Source organism: Camellia sinensis, chromosome 5 (assembly GCF_055761805.1).
Source record: "Camellia sinensis isolate YWXY chromosome 5, ASM5576180v1, whole genome shotgun sequence".
Lineage (NCBI taxonomy): Eukaryota > Viridiplantae > Streptophyta > Magnoliopsida > Ericales > Theaceae > Camellia > Camellia sinensis.
Window position 1 is genome coordinate 215160795 of NC_138965.1, and position 4860 is coordinate 215165654.

The following is a 4860-nucleotide window of genomic DNA, read 5'->3' on the forward strand; positions in this document are numbered from 1 at the left end:
TTAGATCTTTGGCCATCATGCATCGGGATGCGTGATTGATGGTCGTGGATCCAATTATGCCTCCCCCTTGATGTTTTGAATTGATATGAAGTGGCATAGTGCGTACATACCCTTAGGAGACCCTCCATTTTCTCTATTTTGTGCTTTGTTGCAGCTTGGTGTCCTAGCACATCAGTGGCCGACACCTTCTTGTTGTTGGCCGGTAGTGCATTGTTGATGGCCGGCAGTGTGCATCCTTGGCGGACAGGATGGTCGGCAGCTACTCCCCATGGCCAGCAGGCCACTGATGCACTCCCCAGCATGTTTTTGGTAAGACCCATCAGCTAGATTTCAAGGACACCCTGCAGACAGAGCCTCTAAAGAGCATCCAGAGAGCTTTCGGGACAAGAACCGAGCATGCACCTTCTACTTCTTTGAACAGAGCTGGAGCAGCATTGTTTGTTGCTTTTCATTTGTAATTAATTAGTTAATTTGTTAATTAATTGTAGTTGGTTATTCAATTCGGTTGTGTAATAATTAATTAGCTTGATTAGTTAGTTAATTAGTCAGTTTGTATTATTTATTCGGACCCTCCGTCGAGATGGCGAATTTTGTAATAAATGTGCGTGCGTATGTGCATGTCTTCCAATCCCCATTTCTTTCTCCCTTTTACTTACCTGCTTTGGATGGTTAGTCTTAGGGCATGTTTCAATTAGCATACTTATGCTTTGCATGCGTGCATCATTCATTCGTATTGCATGCACCGGGCTCGGCGCATCATACTAACTACATCGCATCTCAATACCAAGTTGAATACATGTATCAATTATTACATCTCATATGCCATCTTAGAATAGCCGAGCCTATTTCTAGTTGCATTTTTGCTCGTGTTGCATTAGCCATCTTAACGTGAACTAGGATCATGCATTGATTACTACCTAGTTGTTGTTTTGGCTCGAAGTACTAGGTAAGCTTTTACGAGTTAGCATCTTGCATGTGTGTTATTGATTATCGTGAAAGCATGCTTTCCATGAGGCTAACTGCTTAGTTGATATAAACTGCCTGAATGCCTGTGGGTGAAGGTTGGATTGCTTGAATTTTAACAATTCATCAAATCCCTGTTTTAGCCTACTTGCGAGTAGCAAACCTTAAATCATTTTCACAAATGAATATGCAATGTTTTGTTCCAAATTAGGCGATCTAGTCTATACTTGTTTGTTGTGCGCATCACATGGTAATTCTAGGTTAAATAATCGGAATAAGAACACATGCGTTTTCAAAAACAAGATATCATGCTTAGTACAGGCCGATCTTTGATCAGGCGAGCATGGGTGCTCATTGCACAACCTTCCCCAATCGTACCCAAGTTCCCGAGCTGAGACAACTTTGGTGATGACGGACACGTGCCCTTAGGCATGAGTCAGGTTTTCCTAAATTTCCCCAAAAACAAAATATGTAGGTGGCGACTCTGTATCTGGCAAAGCAGTCCATGTTTGGCATTTCTTTACAAAAATCAGTTTTCCAAAACGATTTGCCGGATTTGGACTCTTTGGTGATTTATCGGTCTTGCATTGCACTTTGTGAGATTAGATTCAGAATCGTGACATTGAGTCCGAACTGTAGTAGTAGCTCGGAACAAAACAAGATTCGCGCCGTCGTAGCGTGCGGATGTCGGAGAGTTCCCGGGAGTGCGTCTACAGTTTCTGGCGACTCCGCTGGGGAGTTAGAGAACTTGACTCGAGCTCATGATATCTTGTTTTGATCACACTTATGTGTTTCTTTGCATTGCATTTGTATTGGTGCACCTAGGACACCGTATTTTCCGTATACTATTCCTGAATAGTTTGCCGGAGGCATGCTTTGAGAAGCCTACCATAAGGCTGACCGGTCGCGGGCTCTGCCACGACGGGAACACAAACCCCGGTTTTACTGGGGCACCTTTTTTGACCATTTGACCTAGTGCATATCGGAATCCATGGTGACTGTTCCAAACTAGGATAGGTTGCTTACTCGATTGTAGGTTGTTTGAAACCGCTGTGTGCGTAGTGAAACCCTAGTTCTTGACAAAAATAGGACAGGGAAACCCTACCCCAACATAGGGGTGTTTTGGCTCTCACTTGCTTGTTATGTGCTTTTAGAGTGTGCCTCTACAGGATGCATGTATCAGTTTGCAAGTCTGGGTATCAAGCCTGAGGGCATCAGTAACTGGGAATCAGCTTTACCTAAGGGTATCAGTTTACAGGCAGGATTTTGGGGCATAATTCAGTAGAGAGCACAGTCATTCAGCTTTGCTGCCTGTTTGTTTTCTCTTTTGCTAGGTAGTCTTGGAACTATAGCTTCAAAAGGCTCCGATATCCTCCCAGGTTCATTAGGATTATTTGGACGCGTGGCCTGCACGGATGGGGCTTTGAATTCGGAGGCGTTTTGATCATGGCCAACCGTGATATCCACAAAGGAAGCTCCGAATCCGCAGGCTTATTCGGCCCCTACGTGACCTGCACGGATGGTGCTCCGAATTCGAAGGTTGTTTTATCAAGGCCAACTGTGATATCCACTAATGGCGCTCCGAATCTGGAGTTTTTATTCGGCTCAAATGTGACCAACACGGATGGGCCTCCAAATTCGTTGGCCTTTTTATCCTGGGCAATCATGATATCCATGAAGGGCGCTCCAAATCCGAAGGCTTATTCGGCCCATGCGTGACTTGCACGGATGGGGCTACGAATTCGGAGCCTTTTTTCTCTTGGCCAATCGTGAAATCCACGAAGGATGCTCCCAATCCGCAGGCTTATTCGACCCATGCGTGACTTGCACGGATGGTGTTCCGAATTCGGAGCGTTATTTATCTTGGCCAATCGTGATATCCAGGAAGGGCTCTCCGAATTCGGAGTCTTTATTCGTCCCAAACGTGACCTGCACGGATGAGGCTCCGAATTCATAGGCTTTTTGATCTTGGCCTATCGTAATATCCACGTTGGGGGCTCCTAATCCGGAGGCTTATTCGGCTCATGCGTGGCCTACACAGATGGGGCACCGAATTCAGAGGCGTTTTGATCTTGGCCAATCGTGATATCCACGAAGGGCGCTCCGAATCCGTAGCCTTATTCAGCCCCTGCGTGACCTGCACGGATGGTACTCCGAATTCAGAGGATTTTTTATCATGGCCAATTGTGATATCCACATCGGGTGCTCCGAATCCGGAGTCTTTATTCGGCTCAAACGTGACCTGCACGGATGGGCCTCTTAATTTGTAGGCTTTTTTCTCTTGGCCAATCAAGATATCCACGAACGGTGCTCCGAATCCAGAGGCTTATTCGGCCCATGCGTGACCTCCACGGATGGGGCTCCAAATTCGGAGGCGTTTTGATCTTGGCCAATCGTGATATCCACGAAGGGAGCTCCGAATCCGCAGTCTTACTCGGCCCCTACGTGACCTGCACGGATGGTGCTCCAAATTCGGAGGGTTTTTTATCAAGGCCAATCGTGATATCCACAAAGGGCGCTCTGAATCTGGAGTTTTTATTTGGCTCAAACGTGACCTACACGGATGGGCCTCCGAATTTGTTGGCCTTTTTATCCTGGCCAATCATGATATCCACGAAGGGCGCTCCGAATCCGGAGGCATATTCGGCCCATGCGTGACCTGAGCGGATGGTGCTCCGAATTCAGAGGCGTTTTGGTCTGGGCCAATCGTTATATCCACGAAGAGCGGTCTGAATCTGCAGGCTTATTCACCCTATGTGTGACTTGCTCGGATGGTGTTCCAAATTCGGAGGCTTTTTTATCTTGGCCAGTCATGATATCCACAAAGGGCGCTTCGAATTCGAAGTCTTTATTCGTCCCAAACGTTACCTGCACGGATGGCGCTCCGAATTCATAGGCATTTTTATCTTGGCCAATCCTAATATCCATGAAGGGGGCTCCGAATTCGGAGGCTTATTCGGCTCATGCGTGTCCTACACGGGTGGGGCTCCGAATTCGGAGGCATTTTGATCTTGGCCAATCTTGATATCCATGAAGGGCGCTCCAAATCCGCAGGCTTCTTCGGCCCCTGCCTGACCTGCACGGTTGGTGCTCCGAATTCAGAGGCTTTTTCATCATGGCCAACCGTGATATCCACAAAGGGCACTCCGAATCCGGAGTCTTTATTCGGCTCAAACGTGTCCTGCATGGATGGGCCTCCGAATTCGTAGGATTTTTTATCTTGGGCAATCATCATATCCACAAAGGGCGCTCCGAATCCGTAGGCTTATTCGACCCATGCGTGACCAGCACAGATGGGGCTACGAATTCGAAGCCATTTTTATCTTGGCCAATCGTGATATCCACGAATGGCGCTCTGAATCCGGAGGTTTACTCAACCCAGGTGTAACTTGCACAGATGGGGCTTCGAATTCGGAGTCTTTTTGATCTTGGCCAATCGTGATATCCACGAAGGGCGCTCCGAATCCAGAGGCTTATTTGGCCCATGCGTGACCTCCACGGATGGGGCTTCGAATTCGGAGGCATTTTGATCTTGGCCAATTGTGATATCCACGACCGGAGCTCCGAATCCGGAGGCTTATTCTACCCCTACGTGACCTACACGGATGGTGCTCTAAATTCGGAGGCTTTTTTATCAAGGTCAATCGTGATATCCACTAAGGGCGCTCTGAATCCGAAGTTTTTATTCGCCTCAAATGTGACCTACACAGATGGGCCTCCGAATTCGTTGGCCTTTTTATCCTGGCCAATCATGATATCCTCGAAGGACGCTCCGAATCCAGAGGCTTATTCGGCCCATGCATGACTTGCACGGATGGGGTACAAATTCAGAGCATTTTTTATCTTGGCCAATCATGATATCCACAAAGGGCGCTCCGAATCCGGAGGCTTATTTGG